Here is a 27,964-nt window from a genome sequence, read left to right on the forward strand (position 1 = left end):
GCTTTCCCTCACACTTGCTGTGAGCCTACCATGGGAAAGGACGTTGCAAATTTTAAAGCATGGCATAAAACTATGTCTTATGTAATTATTTTACTATGCTTGAATTGTGGGCTTGCAATCCGGGCTGGGAATGGACAAGATTATGATGTAACCAAATGCTATCTTCATACTTCCTTCTCTGCCTTACGGTGAAATGACTTGCTAAGCCACATTGGACTTTGGATCCCATGACTACACCATCTGGTTTCCCTATGAAACAAAACCCAACAGCCACCTTCTGCCCACTGTCTCAGGTCCCCACTCTTACCAGTCATTGGGGCCTGAGAGTAAGTTAGTCACCAAGAACTTGTCATCCTGTGTTGGTTATCCTGGGCATAACATAATGAAGTCCCTGGGAACCATTTTTCTGAGGCCTCATGGCATAAACGTCGCACACTCCAGCTGAGTCCTCATTAAATCAGAAGAGCATGGTTCTTCCCTTGGATACAGGCAGGGAAATGCCCCCGTGAGAGGAATATAGTATTTCCCTTGTTGGAAACCACAGCCACCACTCCCATGTGAGATGGGTAGCAGTAGGTGGGAACCAGGTCACCCTGTCAAGTCCCCAGCCTGCTTCTGAAGGTCTCTGAAGAAGCCCCATGACCAGAGGGCTCCCTGAGGATAGAAGTTTCCACTGCACCTAAGGCAAAGGGACGAGGCCTGGCCCTCCTTTGGCCGTACACTTCGGGCTGGATTGGCTTATGAAGTAGAGACACAGGAGGCCCGGGGCTGAATCCCTTATCAATTGAATAGCTTAAGTGAGTCTAAGTAGCAGCTTCTTTGCCTTCTCCACAGAATCTTGCTGGCGTGCAGGCTTGTCCTGACGAGGCCCCTTACCATAGGACATCCTCAAAACGTCAGAGGTCATCTCAGAAACCAATGGGGGCAGAACCTACCATACACACGTTCCAAAGAAAACACCGGCCAACGTATGCGATAAACAGAAAATGCCTTTGACAATAAGGAGCTTCGGAAATTTGAGACGAGTAATCTGGTGGCAAAATGGGCAAAAGATGGAAGCAGGCAGTTGACAGAAAAAAGGAAATTAGTATAATTTGCAGGTAAGACTGTGAGCAAATGGACCCTATCATATATTGCTGGTGAAGAAATAAAATTCCCCTCATCTAGAGAGAGGAATTAGGCCACATTTAGAAAAATTACACATGATTTACCCTTTGGTCCAGAAATCTCACTTCTAGGAAGCTATCCCATAGATGCACGCCAAAAATACAGTAAGGAGTATGCATAAAATTGTTCATTGCAACAGTATTAGTCTTAGCAAAAGATTGCAAACAACCCAGGTGTCTCTCCATTAATCTGGGACTGTGGGACTAAACAACAAAGCATCCAATTTACAAAGAAACCCTGTATGGTTCAAAACATAAGAATGAGAAAGATCTCCATACATGGAGAGAAAGCAGCAAAATACAGAACACAAACCACTTGCATAAAAGAAGCAATATAAATATATTTAGCAATTTGCTAATGGTTATTTTCAAAAAGAGACTAGAGAGATACACCAAAAATAAATACAACTCGTTACCTGAAGGAGACAAGAGGGAAAGGAGATTTCTCTGAATCATGTCAACATTTTGCAAATTGAAAACAATACACAATTTAAACTTCCAGACCCACTGAAATGAATGAACCCACTCTGTCGCAGTTTGGTGACATTATCACACAGAGAAAAGAATTATTTCAAGTAAGTTTAGAAGACATCATTTAGCCTGTGCATCCGTGGTGGAATATTTTAGAGGGTCAATAGAGCTGCAAAACAATGTTCACCTCCATTCAGTAATTTCACTCTTAGTAGTAATATTGGTAATATTACTTTGTGCTTATTTTACATATTTTGTATGATAACTAATTTGGAGCCAGTATTTTCAGAGTAAGAGAAAGGACATACGAGTGTAAAATCAAAGGAGATAAGCAAAACACTTGTAATGTGAACTGAATATTTCAGTATTTACTCAACCAAAAGAAAATCACGGAGCAGGGGGGTGGAGAGCCAAAATTGATGGTGTTTAAGGGTACAGACTTGCAAGGGGTAGAAAATAAGCTAGAGCGATCTAATGCACAGTAGAATGAATTTGAGCATCAAAAAATGATAGCTAATTAATTAAAGTACATGAAATACGAAAAATGCGAACTCTCAGTGATCCCAACAGCAAGTGGCTAAAAACAAAACAAAACAATGCACACGTACATACAAAACAAAACAGAACAATTCGTTAGTGGCCATTCTAGGTAACTGAGATATCACGTCCTTTGACAGCGGGCAACTAAAGAAAAAGAATCAAACATTTATCCTATTTTTTGTGTACAAATGCGGCAGCCCTAGTTGATGAAAGAAAAGTCTCTACACCAAATGTGGAGAATTCAACTCAATTAGAATGCCGGCTTTTTACGGCGTGTAGTGTACGATCTCACGCAAACACAGGTCATCAATGAAGGAGACCATCAGATGAAAGTGTGATGGGAACTTCATGGTGGAAAGATCAGGCTGTCACCACGTGATCCATCAAGCCATAATTGTGATTGATTGTGCTTCCAAAGATGGCCCCAATGACATCTCCTATCCCCTTTCCTAGGGTGAGCTGTGTCTGCCCCAGCAAGAGCTGGAGTCTCTTCCCGATCATTTTGATCTAGGCTGGTCTTATGGCTTCTTCTGACCAATGGAATGAGTTGGAAGTCATGCTACGTGTCTTCCAAGGCTGGGTCTTCGGGGACCTGCAACTTCTGGCTTTATCACGTGGAACACACGCTCTTCAAAGCCAGTCGTCTCATAAGACAACCCGGAGACCATTGTGCCATAAGGAAGCCGAAGCTAGCCACGTGAAAGGAGAGGCTGCACGGACGATCAGGAAAAAGTGCCCAAACCATTACACGTGGAATTGTGAGCAAATAAAATGGTTATTGTCTGAAGCCATTAAGTTTGGGGGTAGTTTGTTATGTAGTTGCAACAACATAATTAGAAAGTCACTGTTTTGTGACCTATAATGAAGTATCCAATTCAGGCACAGATTGTCAATGAGGAAATCAATGAATGACTTTGGTAGACTTTTTTACATTGGAAAGAGCAGGATGTCACCATCTGAACATCACCAAGGATGGGAGAGCTGGACAGTAGGTACCTCTGAATGTGATGCAAGAGGGAGTACACAGCTTGGGAAATATTCTTTGTTTGTTTGCTTTTGGAAATATTCTTGTAAAAAAAGTCAAAACACCGAAAACCCAGAGTTGACCCTGAATCTAATGGATTCTTTTGAGTGAACTACAATTTATAGGAAATACAGATAGAGCTACAAGAAAAAATGAACAGGTGGGTCCAGGGAGAGAGATATGTATAAGACAACAGACCTGGCTGACCTTCAAAGAGTCAGTAACATAAACAAATAAACAAACAAACAAGGGACAACTCTAAAAAAGACTTAAGAGACTATCAGCCAAGGAACATAGGAGTCTTGTTGGCATCCTGATTCATGCAGGCCAAGTGACAGGACACAAGCTGAGATACTCAGTGAAATCTGAATATGGAATTGGTGCTACGTGGCACCAATAAATTATTTTTAATTTTTTACGTGTGATAATGACATGGTCGTTATGCGAGAAAATGTCTGTTTTCCTTCCCTTTCCCTTTTCCCTCCCTTCCTCCTTCCATTCCTTCCTTCTCTCTTTTGTTAAAGAGATATGTGCTGGGGCCCCTGGGTGGCTCAGTCAGGTAAGCATCTGACTCTTGATTTCGGTTCCGGTCATGATCCCAGGGTCATGGGATTGAGCCCCGTGTAGGGCTTCCTACTGAATGTGGAGCCTGCTTAAGATTCTCTTTCCCTCTCCCTCTGCTCCTTCCCCACTATCTCTCTCTTTCTCAAATTAAAAAAAAAAAAGAGAGAGGGCGCCTGGGTGGCGCAGTCGGTTAAGCGTCCGACTTCAGCCAGGTCACGATCTCGCGGTCCGTGAGTTCGAGCCCCGCGTCAGGCTCTGGGCTGATGGCTCAGAGCCTGGAGCCTGTTTCTGATTCTGTGTCTCCCTCTCTCTCTGCCCCTCCCCCGTTCATGCTCTGTCTCTGTCTGTCCCAAAAATAAATAAAAAACGTTGAAAAAAATTTTAAAAAAAAAAAAGAGAGAGAGAGAGAAATAAAGAGAGGTATGCTAACTACATAGAGGTGAAATGACATGAAGGTTAAAATTTATTTTAAAATTCTTTACCAGGTAAAGAAGGAAGGAGAGCAAGCAAGGAAGGAAGAAAGAGAAAAGGGAAGAAATGATGACAAGTCTTGATAATTGTTGAGTCTGGTGAGGAGGTTCAGAAACCCACTATATCAAAAGTCCTTCTACTCTTGTTTATGTGTGAAATTTTTCGTAATTAGATTTACATAATGAAAGTTTACCAAATGTGAAAATCGATGTACCCTTTATATTCTGGCTTGACTTGTATCAGTATTTCCTTGAGTCTAGGGCTTTATTGCTCCAAAGAAAAATTTATTTTTATCTACTCTTTATGATCAAGGTAAAATTAGTATACAACATTACACCCGTTTCAGGTGTACAACATAATAATTCCGTCTTTGTATACACTACAAAGTGGTAAGTCTGGTTACCAACCGCCACCATATACCCCTGTATTCATTTCGCCCACCCCCCAACCTTCTTATTCTCTGATAGCCACCGATCCATGCTCTGTACCTATGAATTTTGTTTTGTTCGTTCATTTGTTTTGGGTTCTTGGATTCCACGTATAAGGGAAATCACTTATCTGTCTGACTTCCTTCACTTAGCATAATATCTTCTAGATTCATCCATTTGTTGTAAGTGGCAAGATTTCCTTCTTTTTATGGCGGAGCAGTATTTCTCATACACACACCACATCTTTATCCGTTCCTCTACCGATGGAGACTTGCATTTAAGCCCATCAGAGGCAGACAGCTCCTAGTTTCGGGCTGATTGGAAGTCAGACCCTCTGACAGCAGCTTTTAAAGTATGCAAACATCGGGGCGCCTGGGTGGCGCAGTCGGTTAAGCGCCCGACTTCAGCCAGGTCACGATCTCGCGGTCCGTGAGTTCGAGCCCCCGCGTCAGGCTCTGGGCTGACGGCTCAGAGCCTGGAGCCTGTTTCCGATTCTGTGTCTCCCTCTCTCTCTGCCCCTCCCCAATTCATGCTCTGTCTCTCTCTGTCCCAAAAATAAATAAAAACGTTGAAAAAAAAATTAAAAAAAAAAAAAAGTATGCAAACATATACAGTCCTGGGAGACCATAACTGTAATCCCGGCTGGCTTCCAGAGCAGGCTATTTGGAGGTGTCTCTTGGTGACAGTTGCAAAAAATTGGGGCTCCAGATGGGAGCTTGGAGCCTTCTTTCTGGGAAATACCAGTGAGCTGTAGCGAGGCCAAGGGAAAGTGCCAAGATGATGTCCCCTGGTCTAGAGTCCCCGAGAGCTCCTATACAACCTCTAGATGTGTGGTAAGCCTGAAGCTGCCTCTTTAGGACAAGTGAATAGGCCTTTTTCCCAGGAAGACAGGGGGTATGTGTCAGTCAGCTGTCTGTGCCATGCCTTGGCGTGTGGGAGCCTTTCAAGAACTATCCCTCCAGTTGTTTCAGTCGCATAGGGCCCAGATACCCAGTACCCCGAGGCCACCAGAGAGAGACACTCAAGGAGTATCCCCTGTGTGGATTGTGCATTTCTGCTGTGTTGCGAGGGCTGTGGGGGAGCCTGGGGTTGGGGCGAACCTGGCAGGCACTCTAAGATTAACTAATTAATCTTCTTCACATATGAGCTAGATCTGATGAGTTGGCTTGCAGACCCTTTAAGCGTGGACTTCCCATTCCCTACAACCCATGCTTCTCTTAGACGTAAGCCCTGTTGATTTTCAAAGCCAGGGGTTTTTTGCGGCTCATCTCTCTGGTGTAGGTCCCAAGGGTTAGGATGCCTGATGTGGGGGATGGATCCCTTGCTCCTCAGGAGATGCTCCGTATTTGTGAGGTCGCTCCTGAGTGTGGGTCTCTGCCCCAGAGGTGGGGTTTTTGGTGAGATCAACCCTCTACCTCTCCTACCCATCTGATGCGGTCCTTTTATCCTTGTGGAGGAGCTGTTCAGCTAGTTGTCAGGTCTTTTCCAGAGGGAATTGATCCATATGTAGCCATAGATGTGGTGTGTCCATGGGAAGAGGTGACTTCAGGATTTTCCTACACTGCCATCTCGAACCCAACCCTTGTAGAATCCTGACGTTAAACGACCAGTGAAATAACCCAATGTTTCTCCTCAAATATTTGAGTGAAACTGACGTTCCAGAAACACCCGCCACCTCTTACACTCAGGTAAGAAGCCAAGGCTGCTTATATCTTTGTCCCTTAACACATATTCTCCTATTACTTGGTTCTTGCTCATTCTTATTTTACTGGTATATGTTATCTATGTAATTATTTAGTAAGTTGTAAGTGCTTCTTGGACATTGATAGGGTAGGGAGAAAGACATTTAATGTAAACATGAGTGTTTGACAGTCTGACTCTGCTTGCTTTTAATAACTGGTTCAAAGTACAATGTGATACCTGATGTGGGCACTGGCGCCCCTCTTCTTGGGTTCAAATCCTGGCTCCCCAAGGGCCTGTCATGTGACCCTTGGCATGACTTCCTTCTCTGTGTCTGTCCTCCTTTGTAAAATAAAGAGAAAACTATCAGATCCTATTTGTAGACCCACGTTCATAGCAGCATTATTCGCCATAGCTAAAAGGTGGAAGCAACCCGAATGCTCACTAATAGATGAATGGATAAAATATGGTACACACACTTAATGGACCTTATTTGGCCTTTACAAGGAATAAAATTCCAACACATCTTACAACTTAGATGAGCCTTGAAGAGATTATGCTCAGGGAAATAAGCCAGTCACACAAACATACAAATCCTGAATGACTTCACCTACATGAGCTACCTAGAAGAGTCAAACTCATAAAGATGGAAAGATGGAAACCCCCAGGTTTGATTGGGGGAGAGGCGGATCAGGAGTTAGTGCTTAAAAGAAAGAGTTTCAGTTTGGGAAGATGAAAAAGTTCTGGAGATGGACAGTGGTGATGGCTGCACAACACCGTGAATGTACTTAATGCCGCTGAGCTATATATTTAAACATAGTTGAAATGGTAAATTTTATGTTACATCTGTTTTATTACCATTAACAAAAGAATAATAAAAAAAAAAAAAGCTTAGTAGCTCCTGTGCAGGGTTGTTTTAAGAATCATTTAAGAATCAGGGCGCCTGGGTGGCTTAGTCGGTTGAGCGTCCGACTTCAGCTCGGGTCACGATCTCACAGTCCGTGAGTTCGAGCCCCGCATCGGGCTCTGTGCTGACAGCTCAGAGCCTGGGGCCTGTTTCGGATTCTGTGTCTCCCTCTCTCTCTGCCCCTCCCCCGTTCATGCTCTGTCTCTCTCTGTCTCAAAAATAAATAAACGTTAAAAAAATTAAAAATAAAAAAGAATCATTTAAGACTCATTGGAAGTAATCATCGGCAACATATAGATGAGTGTCTTACCCATAGCGAGCGCTCCGTACGTGGCAATGACGCCATTATGAAGTTTATTACTGTTGCTTTCCTTCCACTGCGAAGACAAGGCATTAAGTCAATCCACGAATGCACTATAGGGCTGGGACTTTTGGACGGTGGGCTCAGACTCATCAGAGAACTTAATGAAAATGAGGAAGCCCTCTCTCTCTCTCTCTCTCTCTCACGACGTTGCTCCCCACGACCATTTTGCATACATTTGATAGATCCCCCTTCCCTAGTAGAAGTCAGAATACATGGACCCCAGGCTAAGAACCCCTGCTTTCACACATTAGCGACTGCCCACCCACCCGCTGCCCTTGGACAAGTGTTTGTATTATAACGGAGGCCTGTTGGAGAAGAAGCCGTAACACAAAGGGATGACATCATGGTGGAATCTTCTTTCTTCCTTTTTTTATAGTGGTAACATACACATACCTAATATTTACCATTTCAACCATATTTAAGTGTACAGGTGGGTGGCATTAAGTACCTTCGTGTCGTTGTGTCACCGTCAGCATCACCATTCACACTGGAATTAGTCGACTATCTTGCTGCACTCTGAAGCCAGTCCGAGCTTAGTTTTGCAAAAAAAAAAAAAGTGCTCATGGAAGTTATGAGCCTTGGAAATGGGATGAATTGACAAGGGGTCCTTGAGACAGCATAGATTGGGAACCACTGTATTCAGCGTTCGTTCAAGACTCTCTAATGACTGCAGAGACTGAGACAGCTTCCCAATGTCACACTTGCTTTCTACATCACGGCTTTTTCACCGTATGCCATGTTTTCTTGGCATTCAATATGCTTACATATATTTCAAGATAATTTTTGGTCTTGAGAGCAAATATTTACTGGGTTATTAGCCAAAGGAAAGGAAAACAAAACATGACCTTCTAGGGCTGAGCCCATATCTGGGACGTGAGTTTAAGGAACATAAACTCCTCCACATGGAAATCAGCATCGGTTGGGTACAGGCCTGAATGTATGAGTTCTGTGGGGATTTCCCTGTCTCTCTCTCTACATTGCTAGTATTCAAGAAAAACAATGATGTGTGTGGAACCCAATGAGATTAGACTAAACCCCAGAATAAATACGGATTTTGATATCATCCTTTCCTGACTCATGTCTTGCATGTTTTAAATTCTCTTGGCCCCATAAACACATTACAACTAATTATGGCTGAGGCTCAAAAGGCTTGGGGGTTGAGTACATAGTGGATTCCAAGGCATGAAAACCTAGCTCAATTTCTCCATTTTGGCAAGGACATACTCCTACTCAAGGGCCAAAAACACTGGGGAGGTAGGGAAGGAGTTTGCAGCCAAATACAGGAAAGGAGGAAAGAGAAATAGAAACCAATCATCCATCATCGCGTCGTTAAAATCGCTTGGGGTTTTGGTTTTCCTTCAGTTTGTCCATTTATTGTAACAGCTGGAAGAATGAGCTCAGCGGACTTAGAGATATTTTGTAGTACTAACATATTTGGTGACAACTCAGCTGTCGGAAGCTGAGCGAAAGCAGAGAGATTAAAATCATAGCTAGAGATTTGAGAATTCTCTGACGTCATAGAGAAGAAATAGAAGATTTTCTTCTTTGATCTGATACGTGACAGGAGTGCGATCAGTTATCAGTTTCGAAAACTGGGGCATGACAGCAAAGAACAAGGGAGAGTGCCCCTAGGGCATGTGACTTGCCGAGGGCCTCGAACTTTGAGACCAGGATCAAATCACCAAGCGCAGTGGGGGATGGGGTGGGAGGGGGCCCTATGGTCTACATTGACTTCGGGGGCTCACAAAAATACTTCATTTCTTCGAAACTCAGACGAAAAAGAGATGCATTTTGGGTCAAAGAAAATGTTTTAATGTATAATAGGAATACATTTGGCTTTATATCAGCACAGTTGGAAGACACCATTTTTAATCTTATTTTTATGGAGGGAAGGTCTCATGAAGGCAAGAGAGTCTGGGGCCCATGAAGATCCAGAACGAGGTTCTGCGTCAAGCATTGGCACGTGGTTCTATGCCATCCATCCCAGCGCCTCCATCGAGGCGGGGAGGGGTCAAAGGCCACTAACGCAAAAATTCAATGACTTGCCCTCTAGTTCCGAATTTACCACTTACCAGCTGCGCAACGTCGGCCCTTCTGAATTCTATAAAATGGGAATAATCATGGGTGTCCAGGCGGCCTTCTGTAGTTGTTACGGAAATCGAATGGGAATAACACGTGCGAATGTGTTTTGTCGACTTGGGAAGTTTCCTCCCACAGGAGAATCTGTGAGTCACTTCACACATTATGCCTTCACTTCTTTGGAGATAAAGCGAGGAGGGTGGCTCTGGCCTCCAAACGGGATCAGAGGAGGGCTGTGTAGAGAGGACTGGCCAGCATGAGAAAGTGCACCGAAGTCATAAACGCTCCCCGTGATTGTAAGTCATCGCTCAGCGATTACCTTTATCTGCGTATCGTCAGGCAGAAGACAGACTCTGGTTCGAACACCTCAGAAATGTCGCTTGGATCTAAAAACTCAACTCAAGAGCCAAACACGTGCCTTTAGCTCATCAGAAGCAGGGTTTTAAATCCACCCACCCCCCCCAGTGGGGATGCTGAGATGGCCCCCCTGCCCATGGATCTTGATCGACACTGCCCTGGTGCACACGTGCTTTACCCTGTGTGCCCACACCCGAGTCCTTCCTCGTTAAAGAGCAACCCCACCCACCCACAGCAGGTGTGATTGTGGAAAGGGCCTGAACTTACTCAGGGCCACTAATTCCTTCTCTGGCTCAGTGGTCGGTGCACTGCCCAGTAACCACTGGAGGGAATTGCAATCTCCACCTGTTAGAAGGGCTCGGCTTCTAACAGGGAGACCTGGCTCCATGATCATTTCACCCTAAGGGAAGTTAGAGCTGAAAACCCAGAGAGGGGGGTAGTCAACAGGGAACAGAACCCATCTCCCAAAGGGTAAGAAGGCAGAAGTAGTGGAGTAGGAAGGCGGGTAGGGTCTTCCCTGGATGGAGCTCCATTTAGCACATCTAGAACGCAAGCCCACTGCACAGTCACATCGATCGATAAAGGCACAAACTCTGTTCTGATCATCCGGTCAAGCGCACTTTTTTTTCTAGGAGACACAGGCTAAATATGAATAATAATCGCATTAGACCATCATGTCTGACTCTTGTTTACCCCGTGTCTGACAATGGTGTTTATGAGTCCGACCAGGAGCCAGTCTGTGCCTGGAGAGAGAATCAAGGAAATACAGCACACATCCTACACATACACAGCAAACGAACTGGTAAATATACCACCCCCCCACGCCCCCGGCCACACGCTTTGGTTAAGCGATGTGCCCATGCCTGGATGGCTCAGTGGGTTAATCATCTGACTTCGTCTCAGGGCATGATCTCGTGGTTCGTGGGTTCGAGCCCCGCGTCCGGCTCTGTGCCAACAGCTCGGAGCCTGCAGCCTGCTTCGGATTCTGTGTCTCCCTCCCTCTCTCCCCTTCCCCTGCTCACACTCTGTCTCTCGAAAAATTCAATAAACATTAAAAAATTAAAAAAAAAAGGTGGTGTGCTGGAAACCATCCCTCGCACCCCACCTCCTAGCTCTCTTGCGCTCCCAGTTCGTGGACCCGTGACTTCTCTTCACCTTCTCAAACCCTCTTCTGCCTTGCATCTTCTGTTTGTGTAGCCCCCACTTCTCTGCTCCTTTTCAAAGTTATACTTCATAAAGGAACCGCCTTCACTAAGGCTAAGGGCTGGCCACATGAATCTGCAGGGCCTAGAGTAAAATCGAAGCGCAAGACCTAGCCAGGAGTGGGGGAAGTCAATGTCCCATTCCCAGGGTGGCTGTCTTACCCCTGATGGAAGCTGCCCCTCTGGGGATTGCAGCCCGTGCACCAAGATGCCCCACACACCTGTGTGGAGGTGGGCGAGATGATCCCATCGAAGCGCTCACCCAGTGATCCATTGGCTGGATGGCTGTCACTTGCCCTCTCCTGGGACGCCGCAGGTCTGGTGACTGACCCCAACCAGCCTTCATCCTCGCCCAGGCCCCAGTGGGGGTGGAGGGTGACACTGGGATTTGGCTTTCCCCTCCATCACCAGCGTGATGGAGGCTGGTAGAGGTGAAGAGGCCGAAGTGGGAGGCCTAGGACGCAGGGATGGGGGGCCAGGGCGTGTGCTAGAGACAAGAGGCAGAGATCACATCCCAGAGAGGCGGGAGGAGGTGGGCCAAACCGTCAGCACGTGCCCTACTGTTCTGTTGTCCCATCGGATTTCACTTATGAAACCCAAATTCCTAGATAGAGTTCGTTTCAAGAGAGCGAGCACAGGGCATTAAATTCCAAGTGTGGCTGCACTGGTCGCGTGCTGTCTCCGTTCTTCTTGCCAGCCAGGCTCCTGCTTCCCCCTGCACTGGTGGTCTTCTCAGGCCTGCCAAACGCAGGGGCTGCCCTGTCCTCCACTGTCACCTCACCCGACCCAGCTGGGTCGGCAGCCCTGGCAGCTCTAAAAGCTCTTTCCTAGAACTCGTGGTTCTTACTTGGTTCATCCTGGCTGCTCTGGAGTGAACCCAAGCTCCATCTTGCACTTAACCCTGGTCCTCCATGCTCGGTTCACCCCTTGGGGCTCCGTGCTGGGTTGACCCCTGGGGGCTCCGTGCTGGGTTGACCCCTGGGGGCTCCGTGCTGGGTTGACCCCTGGGGGCTCCGTGCTGGGTTGACCCCTGGGGGCTCCGTGCTGGGTTGACCCCTGGGGGCTCCGTGCTGGGTTGACCCCTGGGGGTTCCATGCTGGGTTCACCCCTGGGGGTTCCATGCTAGGCTCACTCCTGGGGCTCCATACTGGGCTCATGTTTTCTCACTGACATTGTCTCCCATGGATGTTCTCATTCATGCTCCTAGATCAGACACCACTCCACACCCATGACCCCTACGTTGGCAATTTCCTCTGAAATGCTTTTCATAACTGATTTTAGAATGTTTGGGCTTGCATTTTGGGTCTTCATGCTTGTAAAGCAATAACGTTTCGCTATTCTTGGTACCTGGAATTAAGTCGGATCTTTTCAGGATTTTGCAGTTACAGAAATCACGAGTACATTCCAGAATTTATATTTCCTGGTGTCCAATATGGTGAAGGTAATGACACACTGACTCTCTTTTGTAAACTGGTTCCTTTAGGAAGTCGGGAAAATGATTTTAGTTGATGATATAGTCAGGAGTCTCGAGATTATATGGCTTAGGGCTGGAAGGCACCAGAAAACCTCTCAGGGTCCCAGAGTTTCCATGAGAGGCCCAGGGGCTGCAACTTGGGGGTCAGAGGGAGGCCGATTGGGTAGTTATTTTCTGTGTTGTAATTCCATATACAGTTTCATCAGAGGAAAGACCACAGCCGTCAAGGGAAGGTAGGTAAATTGGAGGGGCTGTGGAGGGGCCAGGACTAGAGCTTTGATTCCAATCCCAGGTTGTGTATGGGGGGAGGGGTTGAGAATAGTTCCGACTCTACACACATACATAGGTACATACATAGGTACATACACACATGGAGACGTGTTTACACACATATGTATACACATACCACTCTGTAATACTGAAATTCATTCTGAGTTTGGGAAATTAAGCTTTCATTTCTCTCTTCAGCATCTCTAATTTTGAGGAACGTGTATATTTGTAGTTGTTTTGGTTTCACAGTTTTGTAATGGCCTTTGAGGAAACATGAAATCACTTAGGGACACTGGACAGTTTCATGGCTTCTTTAAGGGGTATGGCGTCTGGGGTCCCGGAACTTGCACACAGGATAAGAGCTAGTTCAAAATTCTTTTTGCCAAAAGTGGACCCAAGGTGGGACATGATCTACTGTCCTATCGGAAGCTTGGTGAGTAAAGCCTAGGTTCTTCGAAAACGACATAGCTCTCCTTAAGGAGTCCCAAATCTTTTGATATGTTTTTATTCATCACCAGGGCCACGTTCCCAAGAAATGTATTTCTTGAGTTTGTTTTGTATTGAAATAAAGCTGCTTTTACATTTCCTAAAATCAATAAAGATGGGCAGTGCAGGTCAATGAGAAGATGTTGAAGTTGGACGCAGACAGGAATCCTGACTTGGGGCATTCAGCTATGTCATTGGTCCGTGTTGTTTTACTTCTTCCGTAATGTGCAGAAACGAATGCCCTTCATATGCTTATGCTAAGAATTAACTTACTCAAGAATATGATGTGAAATATAAAACATGACGGGTATGCAACAAATGGGAAATCTACAAATATAGCTCTGTCAATGACCAAAGGATGAATATTTATTGATCCCCCCCCACATATATACTTATAAAATTTTCCATATTATATTAGTTTAAAGGATCCTCACACTATTTGGTGTATACACTTAGAGAAAAAAATAGTTTTACATCGTGATGGAACTATTTATTTATCTATTTATTTACTTATTCAATAAATATTTATTGAGCAAGTATCGTGTCTAAAGACACCGTATGCAACAAAGATAAGAGAGTCTTTATACTTTGCTTCTAATCTAGTAACAGCACACAATACTTTTATGTAGCCATGCGACGTTTTTATGTATCTTGAAAATTTCAAATGTCAGAAGCAAATTTCTCAGCAAACTAAAAGACAGTTTCTGATGAGTGTTCAGGCATTTTGTCTTGAATTCATATTATCAACTTGATATCTCTGCTGTGTTAAGAGATACTCATGAGACAGCTGAAAGGGATAATATTAAAATAGATTAGGTGATTGTAATTCAGTGTCTATAAAAAGCTATAATCTAAAGGCCTAGAAAGTTTATTTCTATAACTACTAAAATGTAAATGGACATTCAAATGTAGCATTCATATTTTTAGCCAAACATAGCTTTTATCACATATAAACAAACAAGTAATCCAAGATTGTCAAAGAAGTTGTTAGAAGTATAAAATGACTAATTAAAATAAGAAATACCGGTCTTATTACCCTGCAGTGGTCTGGAACTGAATTGAATGCTGTTTGATTTAGGAATTATAGCAATTCATATCTTAAGGGCTCTGGAGTCTTCATCAAACCATGGAAAATATGGTACATTAACTCTGGAGACCATACACAGACATGCTAAGCTAAGGAACATTCTAGCCAATGGAAATTTCTAGAGGGGGAGCCATGCTTTTCTTTCTTCATTCCATGTCTGATCTGCTTAGTTTTGGGTAACCATTGTTCAACACCCAACATTTTCGTCTAGCTTTTTGTTTGTTTGTGTGTTTTTCTTTTTCTTTTTCTTTTTTCTGAACTGGTAGAAAATTCTCCTATTTTGGAAAATCACCTGTTCAACAGGCATATTTCCTTGTTCCCCCATACGGGATTTTTGTGGATCTGAAATGGGCGTGGTGACTAAAATCCTATAAAACTCGATAACAGGGCAACCTAACATGCCCAAACCCACTTTTGGGAATTAGGGTTATTGAAGCACAAATTTTATTAGAAAGCAAAAGTCAGTTAGGAAAAATACTTAGTCTGCAATCACTCAATGACAAAAACACTGGAGTGCATTTCTTCTGCAAATTCAAGATTTATATTGGGGTCTTGGAAGTCATTTCTCTCTGCTAGTCCCACTCTCATATGGGACTTTTTAAAGTGTAATTTCGATTTTAAATGACCCATCTTGCATTGGTAAAGAGGTTCTGAGATTCTTTTGGTTAATTCTTTGAATTAACAGCAGATGGAATCTTTCCATGGGTATTCCGCTGTCGTGGGCAAGACAAGTGAAAAATGAAAACAAAGTTCAGTACACATCGGCACAATCAATGCTCGCAGGACACTTCCCTTTTTGCTGCTTTCTTTCCTCTGTTGCTACTGTTTCCCTTTTATCTGCCTTCTTTTCTCCTTCCCTTCTTTATTTCCTTCCCTCTTTTGTACTGATATTAATGAATGGATATTTCATTTGTAATATTCTTTTTTACCCCAAGAGAATGGTCATTCTGCCTCTTCCTTCTGAAATGTTTTTTGTTAAGTTGACCTTTTATTTTATTTTATTTTATTTATTTATTTAAAAAAAAATTTTTTTTAACGTTTATTTAGTTTTGAGACAGAGAGAGACAGAGCATGAACGGCGGAGGGGCAGAGAGAGAGGGAGACACAGAATCGGAAACAGGCTCCAGGCTCCGAGCCATCAGCCCAGAGCCCGACGCGGGGCTCAAACTCCCGGACCGTGAGATCGTGACCCGAGCCGAAGTCGGACGCGTAACCGACCGAGCCACCCAGGCACCCCAAGTTGACCTTTTAAAAAACGCTTCATTACCTATATGAAATTCTCTCATGGGCTAAAAATCTAGGCTTCTATTGCCAAGGCACATCCCCAAATTTCAGATATAATTTGATATATCTGTAGCTACAGAAGAAACAATCAATAATAGATATCAAGTTTTGCAAAACAGAGGAAAGCAAAAATAATGTATGAGAAAGAAATTTCAAAATCTCCCTTGAAATCTGTGGATAATAATTCCTGCTGGAAATGCTTCTTTATTTGTATGTGACTTGGCATTTGTTTATCAAGTTAATACAATTTATCCAATATTTATTGAGTGCCGACTGCGTGATATATGATGAAAAGAAAAAAAACGTATATCCAAATGAAATTTCTTGGTACATCATTCCAGGAAATGAAATATGTCTTAGTACTGACACTGACCTCGTCTCACTGAAAAATATTAAACTCAAGTTGTAGAAATGGTCTTTTGAAGAGAGTGTCAGTATGTTTTTTGTAGAGCATGCTATCATGTGTCACTGCAAGGAGAGTAGGAAGGAAGGCACCAAGATGCCACTGTGGCCCAGAATCAATGAATCTTGAGTAGATAGCTGATCTCATTTGGTTAGCGATGCTCAAGGAGCTACATCCATGGAGAGGATTTGTGGGTATTTTAGCTGCGACTTCAAATTTAGCAGATAGTACGTTTAAGGGGAACTTGGTGGCTCAGTCATTTAAGCGTGTCTGACTCTTGATTTCGGCTCAGGTCATGATCTCAGAGTCATGAGATTGAGCTCCATGACAGTTCCACATATGGAGCCTGCATAAGATTCTCTCTCTCTCTCCCTCTTCTCCTCTCTTGCTTGTGCTCCCTCTCTCTCTCAAATAATTTTAAAAAACAATATTTAGCAGATAGTGCATTAAAAAATAATTTCACTTCTTCCTCAAAGTTTTTTCTTAATTGATTCACAGGCCAAGTTTTACAGTTTCAATTGTTGTATTTTTTTTAAGATTTATTTATTTATTTTTTTTTAGAGAGAGAGAGAGCGCACGTGCAAGCGGGGGAGAAGGGCAGAGGGGGAAAGAGGGGGAGAATCCTAAGCAAGCTTCATGCCCAGCATGGAGTACGATATGGGGCTCGAACCCATGACCCTGAGATCATGACCTGAGCAGAATCAAGAGTGGGAAGCTCAACTAACTGAGCCACCCGGGCACAACATTTCTTGTATTATTTCAAAAAGATCTGCGTATGTTGGGGGACCTGGGTGGCTTAGTCAGTTAAGCATCCAACTTTGGCTCAGGTCGTGATTTCATGGTTCGTGAGTTCGAGCCCACGTTGGGCTCTCTGCTGTCAGCACAGGGCCTGCTTTGGTTCCTCTGTCCCCCCCCCCCCCCCGCCTGTCCCCCAGTTGGGTGCATGCTCTCTCTCTCTTACTCTCTCAAAAATAAACATTAAAAAAATTATCTGCGAATGTTAACGTTTCTCTTACACCCAGGATTCAGTTAAATGACAAATATAAGCAAACATATGTGGACAAGAACAGAGCTGTGAGAATGTCCAGTCTGTGCATTCAACTGCCTGTATCTGTGTCATGGTTCCATCCCCCAGCAGCTGGGCAACACCAGGTGAGTTATTGACCCTCTCTGTGCCTTTGCAAGACAAGATTGGTAACAGAGCTCACTCGCGGAGTTGTGAGGATTAATGCGTTGAAAACATTTAAAGCAATTCCTGGGACAGAGCAAATGCTCGGTAAATGCTTATTATTGTTATTGTTACCATTATTATATTAAAAGGTATAGATAAATTCAAATCTTAATGAGTATAGTCAAATACAGTCTCGCAGGGACACTTTCTTTTGAGTAAAGAGAATGTATTGCCTATGGGGAAAAATAGCACGGACTAAATTAATCATAACCAACAGCAATGATATCTAAATGCAGACACTCAGCAGACAACAGATGGAGGGCAATAGTTCTGTCATGATTCGCCTATTTTGTTGGTAATGTTTCTCACTGTGCAGTTACTTCATGACGCTCTGAGGTCCTGTATCTTGAAAGAATCCTTTCTCTCCTTATTGTCAGCATCTTATCCTTTTCCATGAACTTGGCATCTCCTTTGGGGTCTAGGGGAGTCTTCTCCTCACTTCCTCCCCTCTCTCTTGCAGACCTTCTATTGGTACCTTGGTAAGGGAATACTGTTTTGTTCTTTATTTGATGAATTTCATAAACACAGGAATTTTACCTCTTGACAATGTTTGCATTCTACGTACAAGCTGCTTTATGAATCTGAACAATTTTCAACTGTGTAATGAACACGGTATTAAAGACTGTATTTGAACGGACTCCGAGGACGTAAAGAGATATATTGTCTCAGAGTGGCCTTCGCTGAAGACCACACCGAATTATCTGTGGGGCCGGTCCTTACAGTTTTTGTTGTTCTTTCCCCAAAGTGTAGAGAAACATGTTCAAAACCTCATTTATGCTCAGTGTGATTCGATGCAATGACATGAATATCATGAGAAAGATGATTCAAATTCTTCCCGCCACAGGGGTAGGGGACACCACTCCTAAGATGAATTTGGAAAGAGAACAAGGCCACACAAACTTGCCGAGGCCCACACCCAAAGACTGAAAGTTGATCTGCCCCCGTAAATCAACTATGTGTTGAAGTATACAGATCTCCAAGTGGCGAACACATGTCCCGAGTTGTCCATATACACTTTCTTTTTTTTTTTTTAATTTTTTTTAACGTTTTATTTATTTTTGAGACAGGGAGAGACAGAGCATGAACAGGGGAGAGTCAGAGAGAGGGAGACACAGAATCTGAAACAGGCTCCAGGCTCTGAGCTGTCAGCACAGAGCCCGACGCGGGGCTCGAACTCACAGACCGCGAGATCATGACCTGAGCCGAAGTCGGCCACTTAACGGACTGAGCCACCCAGGCGCCCCCATATACACTTTCTTAAAGAAGAAAAAAAAACAAGACTGTGAAAGGTTGGGTGCCCAAAGCAAAAAACAAAAACCTAACCAAAAATTAAACGCTTAGACTACACCCATACTCGGGGAATAGAACTGCTAGAGGGTGAGCCATAAATACTGTGCCAGAAAAGCTGATTAGAACGATATTAACGGATGGGGGCGCCTGGATGGCTCAGTCCATTGAGCGTCTGACATTGGCTCAGGTCGTGATCTCACACTCATGGGTTCGGACCCCATGTCGGGCTCTGTGCTGACAGCTCAGAGCCTGGAGCCTGCTTGGAATTCTGTGTCTCCCTCTCTCTGCCCCTCTCCCGCTCATGCTCGGTCTCTCTGTCTCTCAAGAATAAATAAACGTTAAAAAACTTTTTAAATGATATTAACAGAGCCCTACATTTTTCAAGATACCTGTCCTCTGAAAACTGAGCAGTTTGAGAGGGTGTCTGGGTGAAAACAGACTCAACAGCAGTTCTATCAAGATCAGAAAGGAAGAAAGTGATATATGGTAACTGGTAATTAGTGAACTAAAACTCAAAGTGGAACACGTAGTCAACATTGGATACCCTTTATAGTGAGAGCTTCTTTGAACTTGTCTTACCCACAAGCCCAGAGGGAGCCAGGTTCAAATATGACTTCCCTTAGCCTCTCAATATTCCTCCGTGTTGTTTGTGATTGGCCTGGAACCAGAGTTTTTGTCTACCGTTCAACCTCAAAACACAAAGAGGGCAAGACTACTTGCCGGTCCTTGCTGTGGAAGCCATTTAGTTTCCTCCTTACTTCGTAGTAGGTAGGGAAGCCGCCCAAAATGTATTTTTTTGTTTATTGGTAATGGGTCTTGTTGGCATTACATTACTTAAGAACGTGTCTGCTGCAGTTAAAAGAGGTATAATGTTTATATTAATATTTTAAAGTTTGGTGACTCTTGGAGCGTCAGCTTACATGCGTGTCAATCGGCGATAATGAACATGAGGAAGTATTCCACAGGAAAACTGTAGCTTTCGAGGAAAATGTCAGTGTGCTTAGTCTCCCCAGGACCAGCTGCAGGACAATGTGAGCTATTAGTGTTAAGGTTTCATTTCTGTGCGCCTTAAAGACCATTTCTCCATGAAGTTTTCCCACTTGAAATCTTAGCGAATGTTATCAACTACAGGTTGCTCAAGATCTGATGGTGAAGAAATCGGCTTGGAAATGGTTGTGGGAAAACAAAACTAAGTATTTGGATTTCAATTCTTTGCCAGAAATTTTGATTAAAATCATACTGGTTAGGAGAGGAGCACTCTGGATCCAATAATACATTCCATTCTGCATCCTGGGGGCCCCTCTCCATGAACTGTGAGAAGCACAACTTGCTTCTCTTCTTTCAACTTCTTAACATGACTGGGCCCTGTCTTTCTCCAAAGGCACTTAATTTCCCACTCATCCTGGGGAGGTCACATCTTCCACACTCAAGAGCACAGGGACCGAACTAAAAGAAGGAAATAAAACCTCTTGCTCTCTAGGGAGTATTTCCAAATCAATTCAATCAATCCTTGGGGCATGCTTATTACATCCCAGATAGCAGGTGTCATGGGCTGGGGTGGGCAGGGCGAGTAGATCTGGAAATACAAATAAGAGAGTTCCAGCTATTGACAAGGTTGGTGGAGGAAAGTAATACTCGCACCAATCACTGTGTTAAACAGAATGCAGAACAGAAAAGGGAATTTCAAGGGCCGGGGCTACTGAAGAGGTAACCACATCTTCTCCAGTGGAAGCTGGAGAGAGACTTTTGCCGTGTTGATGGGGCTTGAAATGGGGCCAGGGTTCAGGTGGCAGAGGAAGATGCCAGAGGCGCAAAGACGGAGAGTCAGAAATGAGTGGGATGACTCACGTGCTGATTTCATGTGTACAGGAGGGAAGGAGAAGGGCAGAGAGGGAAGGGGCGGTGTGGAGGGTGGGGACAATTGCAGTGGACCTGCACAGAGGGTATCATCTCAGACTGGGCCATCAAAGGCTTTTCCAAACATTTCATTTTCTGAGAAAATTTAGAAACTACATAGAAGCATAAGGGAGAAAGATATTCCTCATGACTTTCCTGCCTGGAGGGAAACTGCTGGTATTTGGAGACGTCTCTCGTTCACCTCCTCTCTACGAGTTTTAGAAAAACGGTTATAAGTGTTCTGAATTATTTTTATGAAACTTTGCGTCAGTGCCCTTGGATTGGCTCTTCAAATTCAATTGGTAACATTTTAATGGCTATATAGTATCCCCAATTAACATACGTTCTCCCTTTTTTGTCGGGTGACCTCTTGATGGAGTACTAGCATTCAGCATCGAAACTATAAGAAGGGCTTGCACATTGTACATACGAAATCTTTGTTTTCATTAAGACATCATAATTAAACCTCACTTTCCTCCTTTTCATTAGAAATTTATGCCACTTGATTAAAACTCGAGGCAACCCAGGGCCACGGAGGCCTCCTGGACCACAGCCAGCTTTCTGGAGGATGTCAGAAACTGTGGGTACCCTTTCTCTCCCTCTCCCTGCCTGGCATTCCCAGCGAGTGATATAGGGGCTGTTCTACAGACTTCTCTCTGAGATGCCTGAGCTGCACTCCCCATTGGCCACCAGGCTCCTGCCCAGCACAGGCTCTTCCTCTTGGAAGGCTCTGGAGGGGCCCCTCCGGGACACCGCTGCCCCTCCACTTGCCACAGTATTCGTGGCCTAAATCACGCTGCTGTCTGGGTGACGCTCTGGTGAAATCTACCAATCTTTATCCAGCTTCTCATTTTCCACCCAACAGGCTCACGCACCCACACTCCTGCTTCCTCTACTCAGGCTTCTAGGATTGGGCACCAGAAATGAACGCGACTCACTGGAGCCACAGCTTATGCTAGTGGCTAGTCACTGCCTAGCTGAAGCTACTGGGGACGGTGGCCTGATTTCAGGTGCAAATTCAGGATAGCCTTCTGTCCCCCTGTTCACGTATCCTTTGTCATCTTTCTCAAAGACTTTTTAATAAAAATTTGTATTATGCTGATTTATTTTTGAGAGAGAGACAGAACATGAACAGGGGAAGGGCAGAGAGAGAGGGAGACACAGAATCTGAAGCAGTCTTCGGGCTCTGAGCCATCAGCACAGAGCCCGATGCGGGGCTGGAACTCACGAACCATGAGATCATGACCTGAGTTGAAGTCAGATGCTTAACTGACTGAGTCATCCAGGCACCCCTAAAATTTTTTATTTTAGAGACAGAAGGGGAGAGAGAGAGAGGGGGCACTAGCAGGGAAGAGGGGCAGAGGGAGAGAGAAAGAGAGAGAATCTTAAGCCGGCTCCACACTCAGTGAGGAGCCCGACACGGGGCTTGATCCCACAACCCTGGGGTCATGACCTGAGCCAAAATTAAGAGTCGGATGCTCAGCCAACTGAGCCATGCAGGTGCCCCATTTGTCATCTTTATCCCAGTGATGGTATTTTATCCTTTGTTTACTTCTAATTGGCTCAGACCAAGACAATTATTTCAGATCTTTTACTCCCCTAAGGCCAATTTTCACGTCTGCCCAACTCATGTGAAACAGCTTAAAACTTTACTTTCTATTAAGAAGTTAAAAACACCTAAAAAGATCTCTTTTTGTATTTTTACTCATCCTTTAATATATCCCTGAATCAATACTTCTCTTGTGCACCCGAAAATGCAACATGGAATACCAAAGTGCCAAAATCGATAAAAGACGAAACAAGAGGTTCATTTTCAAACTCGAAATAATTAATGAATTGGTAAAAAACTGAACCAAATCAAAAAGCTGCCTTCTGCATTTAACAAATAATAAATAGTCAATTCATTTTGGTAAGAATATGCTATTTAATCTCAATCATTAGGGCAATTGCTCTCATTTTGCATACTATTAAAAACCTGTTCAAATCTGGATACAAAAGTCAAATATGTATGGAGAAAATTTGGAGAAATACAAAAATTATATGAAGGGAAACATAACCCCATGGAACAACACAGTGGACAGCGTTATGTAGGGCCAACATCATCTGAGAATAAACACTGGCTACTTATTAGCTGAGTGAATTCATGTGATTTAATCTCTCTTTGCTCTGGTTTCATCATTTTTAAAATAGGGATCCAGGGGCGCCTGGGTGGCGCAGTCGGTTAAGCGTCCGACTTCAGCCAGGTCACGATCTCGCGGTCCGTGAGTTCGAGCCCCGCGTCGGGCTCTGGGCTGATGGCTCAGAGCCTGGAGCCTGTTTCCGATTCTGTGTCTCCCTCTCTCTCTGCCCCTCCCCCGTTCATGCTCTGTCTCTCTCTGTCCCAAAAATAAATAAACGTTGAAAAAAAAATTTTAAAAATAAAATAAAATAAAATAGGGATCCAAACAGTATACATTCTGCGAATCATCTTGGTGACTAAATAAAATAATTAATTAAAATTTTTATCCCATTCTTTGGGATTTAGGAACCCTCAGCCAGTATAGTTTTTATCCTTTCTCCCAATGTGTATACACACACACACACACACACGCGTAATACGTATCATATACATGTACAGCTATTTACAAAACTGGGGTCACATTGCATTTAACGTGCTATGGCCTACTTTTTAACTTAACATTGTCTTGTCAGCATTTCCCTGAGCTATTTTGCATTCTTCGAACACATGGTTTTTAATGGCTGAATAGCATTCTGTTCTGTGGATTTACTATAATTTTACTTAACCAAATCTCTATTGTTGGTTAATTAGGCAGCGGCAATTTTTTGCTATTATAAATAGCATTGCAGTGAACATCCTTGTACATAATCCTTTGTTTGTTTCTCTGATAATTTCCTTGGGATAAATTCCAAGAAGTGTAATTATTAGGTCAAAGGACCAGAACATTTGTAAGAATCTTGATCCGTGTAGCCAATCTGCTCTCCAGGAAGTTTGTCCTAATTCGTATTCTCTGCAGCAATGTCGGAGGAGTTTTTACTTCAATCATACCTTGATCATCGGTGGGTAATGCACAATATCCATTTTGGAGACCGCTAGCCTCTTTAGCAACAGGAAACCTTACAACATTATTCACGTGTCAGCTTTGGTGATAGGAGTGGGTTTTTGGTGATGTTAGGAGAGCAGACCTTTAGGGCAGATTTTCTTTTAGGCAATTCCTCCCAGAGTTCTAAAGTGAACTTTGAAGTGTTTAAGATATAAATATGAAAAATTAAATGCAACTTAAGTAACAGTGATCACCATTATTTAATCAATTATCAATAATTCTTTTGCAGATAAATATTATACTTATTTTTAAATGTTTATAAAACTAATGGTATGTATTTGACATTTAATCTGTCGTACTTGACCTCAGCAGTTTACTGTCCCTGTAACTTGGATGAAGGTGCGTCCTCAGGAACTGAAAGTGAGCCCCGGCTTCTCCCAAGTTGAAATCGACTCTGGGTACACGCCATTGGGTACGCCTAAGGGCTTGCTCTTGACATTTAAAGAGGGATCAAAGGGAAGTCTTTTTTATTCATAAGACACTGCTTAACAAGACTCCATGGTGGAGAAGTAAGTTGGTGATGGGATTAGGGTGGGATAAATAAATTCAGCAAAGCTGACCCCATCAGAAGCTACTGGAGGTACTACCTTCAGATGCCCCAATATTTTTGAGTCCCTTTTCTCAATGGGATCTGTAAGTCAGTAAGGCCAATATAATAAATTACATCTACCACTGTGATGTGAAATGTGGGCGCGCGCCTGTGTGTGTGTGTGTGTGTGTGTGTGTGCGCGCGCGCGCGTGTGGCGTCTGAGCTATGGGTTTTGTTTGTTTGGAAGAATGCAAACTGTTTAGAAAGGAGGGGACTTACACTTCCCTCCGGGAGGTGGGGGTTGTGGTGTGTGGGCACTGAATAGGGCAAAAGAGAAAGTCTTTCAGTTTGCCTGTGAGTGTGATGGCAATTACCACGTTTGTCTGAACAACCGAGAAGCAGTTTCTCTGCGCTATGGAGAACTGATTGGAGCAAGGCATGCTCAGAGTGGAAAGCGGGTTGGGGGGTGGGAAGTGGGTGTGAGTGAGTACTGCCAGCCCTTGTGTTGGGTCAGAGAGCTGAGAAAAGACTGGAACAGAAAGCAAACTATTCAGGACGGTGAAAATCCATGAAACAACCCATAGCCGAGACGTCGAGAAAAAGGCAGCGCTTATATACAGAGAGCTCAGTAATAAACTGGTTTAACAAAATGGGGGTTTTAAATTAGATTTCACTGGTCTCCTTCATAACTTGCTTGCTTATCATGTTGTTTGGGTCACAGGTTTGAGTTTGTTTAGTATACATATTTTTATTTATTTATTTTTAAAAGGCCCCCGTTAGATGCTGTCTGTTGTATCCACAGGGATTAATTTTAACTCGGATCCTTTGGTGATTGGTGTGCTGTACTTGGAGAGCTTAACAACTGGGGTTTTCATATCACGCTGTCATCACTGAGGTCTAAGGAGTGACTAGATTAACACTGGAATTTTTCTAAGGTTTGGTAGCTTTGTTTAGCCCGTAGATGTGCTGCTTTGCCGAACACACGCTTTGATTTTGATTTAGGCCGGGCTTTGATTCACTGGGTGATTGGGACGGTGGGCTCTGTGAGTACATGGTGGTAGATGAGAGCACAACGTGGAGAAGGTCTGTAACTAGAATATTCTAGCGAGTCAGTCCAAGTTGGGACTTAGGACTCTGATTTCCTCTCCCCGCCTTGAATTTGTGCTTTTGGCACATGAATCCTTCTTGATTCTTATCTTAGTCTGTAAATAGCACAGAAATTGCACATGGAAAAATGGAACAAATCATACTTTCTTTCAAAGGGCAAATTAAACATTCCATAGAATAAGGGAAGAGTTGTTAGCAGGGGAAAAAAAAATGCAGCTTTGCTAGGGCCAGTGTGAAAAAAGAACAGAGTCAATTGGACTCAAACTCGACCTTAAAGAAAGTTTTGAGTATTTGCACTTTTTTCTTTAACCACCCTCTTAGCCTTCCTGCCAAATATCAAATCCTGAGTTTTCCGAAGGTTTGAAAATATTCCCATTAATTTTTTCTCTCATAGCCCTGTATTTACCAGGGCTTAAAATGGAAATACTGAAACCTAGTAATAAAGGGCACTATGGTATTCCCGGTCTGTCTGAGGCCAAGCACTCCTGGCACAACCCTTAGGGAGTCCTACCAGGCTCCAGGAGAGTTTTCAGTTATAGACGGTTTTGAAAATTCGGGTTCACTTAGAATAAGCAGTTGACTTCAAGAAATGGAGGGAGCTATTCCTTTGACAAAAAAAAAAAAAAAATAAATAAATCAATCAATTCGTGGATGAAACTCAGAAAGTATTTTCCTAAAAGGGGGGAAGAGACGAAGGAGCCGTCCGTGACAATGACCTCGGAACGGCAGGCTCTTTTCTCATCGTTGCGCAGGAGACAACTGGCTGCGGCGACGACGATTTGGTCAGAGTTCACGAACGCACACGGACTGCTGCGCACCCGTGCCATCTGAGAGCGCCGCCTTTCTGCAGTCCACGGGCCTTCGAGAGACATCCATTCAAGATGCCGGCGGGGGAGGGGTGGGGGGGTGTTCTGACTCACTGCGCCTGCCCGGCACCCAGCCCGGTGCGAGGCCCACAGCGGACACTTGGGCTGTTCCCTGGGTGGCTGGGCAGATTTGAATGAGGGAAAGAAGACTGTGCTTGGGGAGAGAGCGCCTGGCCCGAGCGCTGAAGGAGCCACAGTGCGGGGAAGCCCGGTCTTGACCAGATGCGCACAGCTGGTTAGTGGTCGGGTTGGGCCCAGAGTCCAGACACCTGCCCCCCATTCTGCATCTGCTCAACCAACCACGCCAGCTCAAGCCTTTCCTAAAGAGGTGGCTGCCCCCTCCCCCCCTTACCCGTGGCTCACCTCATCTTGGCCCTTAATTTTAAAGGCATCCCCTCTCCTGGTCCACTTTTTCGTTTATAACAGCAGCACCGCTGGGATTTGAACCCTGATCCACACCCTGCAACCCCGCATCTCTTTGCCTTGGGCAGACATTTCTGCTGCTTCCTCACGCTGGGCGTGTAAGCAGAGTATCTTCACTCCTCTGTCCTTTCGATCTCCAGGAGGGGCAGCCAGGGTGTCGCGCCCATCTGCCCCCTCCCCCCCTACTCTCCTCCCCCCCCCCACCCGCCCCAGTTTCTGGGCCCTGAGCCATTCTCAGGATAGGCTGTATTCCCACCTGAGGCTGGGGCTGCTTAGGCCTCCACTCCACTGCACTGAGAACTCTTCTAGAACTTTCTTCCCCTTTTGCTTGCTGCTCGTGGACATTTGCTCTTAAAAAATTGTTTTTTAATGTTTTTTTTTTGTTTGTTTTTTAGAGAGAGAGAGAGAGGGAGAGAGAGAGAGAGAGCATGAGCAGGGAGGGGCAGAGAGAGAGAGGGGGACACAGAATCCGAAGCAGGCTCTAGGCTCCGAGCTGTCAGCACAGAGCCCGATGCGGGGCTCAAACTCACAGTGAGATCATGACCTGAGCCGGAGTTGGAGGCTTAACCAACTGAGCCACCCAGGCGCCCCTGCACATTTGCTCTTAATATGTAAATTAGTACTTCAAGAAAAAGGTCATTTCAGAAACTATGGGAAAATAAATCATACAATAAAACAAAAATCACCATAAGTCTATATGTCATTTTGGCTAGTTTCATTTTTTTCCTAGGTACTTTTTTTTTTTTTTTAATTTTTAGAGAGATAGAGTGCATATGAGGGATGGAAAAGGGCAGAAGCTTAAGTAGGCTCCACATTCACTGAGGAGCCTGACGTGGGGCTGGATCCCATAACCCTGGGATTGTAAACTGAGCTGAAATCAAGAGCAGGATGCCGAACCGACTGAGCCACCCAGGTGCCCCGACGTACGTGCAAAATTTTGAGACTCACCTGGCACAGGTCCTGTGTTGAAGAGTATGTGGAGGGGAGCTCAATTACAGGTTACAGTTACCCCGGGTACCTTAAGAATCTTTATCGATTAGAAGAAAAAAAAAAATCCCACTTGGTTTGGGTCATTCTTGTAAAGATGCAGTAGATCATTACTCAAGTTTCTGGCAATAAAAATGCCCACTACATTATTTACAGATTTCATGGAAGGAAAAAAAAAGCTTTTTAATGTAATAGTTCTAGTGTCTCAATTGTGTAATAAGTTTAAGCTGGAACAGAACTGGCTCATTTATTGGGCCGAGAGGCAGCATAGTTTCGT

This window comes from Lynx rufus, unplaced genomic scaffold (genome assembly GCF_022079265.1).
Source record: "Lynx rufus isolate CCGP_SWC_20201006 ecotype Redwood Valley unplaced genomic scaffold, mLynRuf1.p SCAF_8, whole genome shotgun sequence".
In the NCBI taxonomy this organism is placed as follows: Eukaryota; Metazoa; Chordata; class Mammalia; order Carnivora; family Felidae; genus Lynx; species Lynx rufus.